Here is a 284-nt window from a genome sequence, read left to right as displayed (position 1 = left end):
GAGGACGAGAATGAGGATGAGGATAGGATGAGGAGGAGGATTAGGTTAGGATCAGGACGAGAATGAGGATGAGGATAGGATGAGGATAGGATGAGGAGTAGCATGAGGATGAGGACAGGATGAGGATGAGCATGTGGATGAGGATAAGGATATGATGAGGAGGAGGATGAGGAGGAGGATGAGGACGCGGATAGGAGGAGGACGAGAATGAGGACGAGGGTGAGGATGAGTATAGGAAAAGTATTAGAAAATGATGAGGATAGGATGAGGATGAGGATGAGGAT

Source organism: Lupinus angustifolius, chromosome LG07, assembly GCF_001865875.1.
Source record: "Lupinus angustifolius cultivar Tanjil chromosome LG07, LupAngTanjil_v1.0, whole genome shotgun sequence".
Classification (NCBI taxonomy): Eukaryota; Viridiplantae; Streptophyta; class Magnoliopsida; order Fabales; family Fabaceae; genus Lupinus; species Lupinus angustifolius.
Note: the sequence above shows the minus strand (reverse complement) of the source record.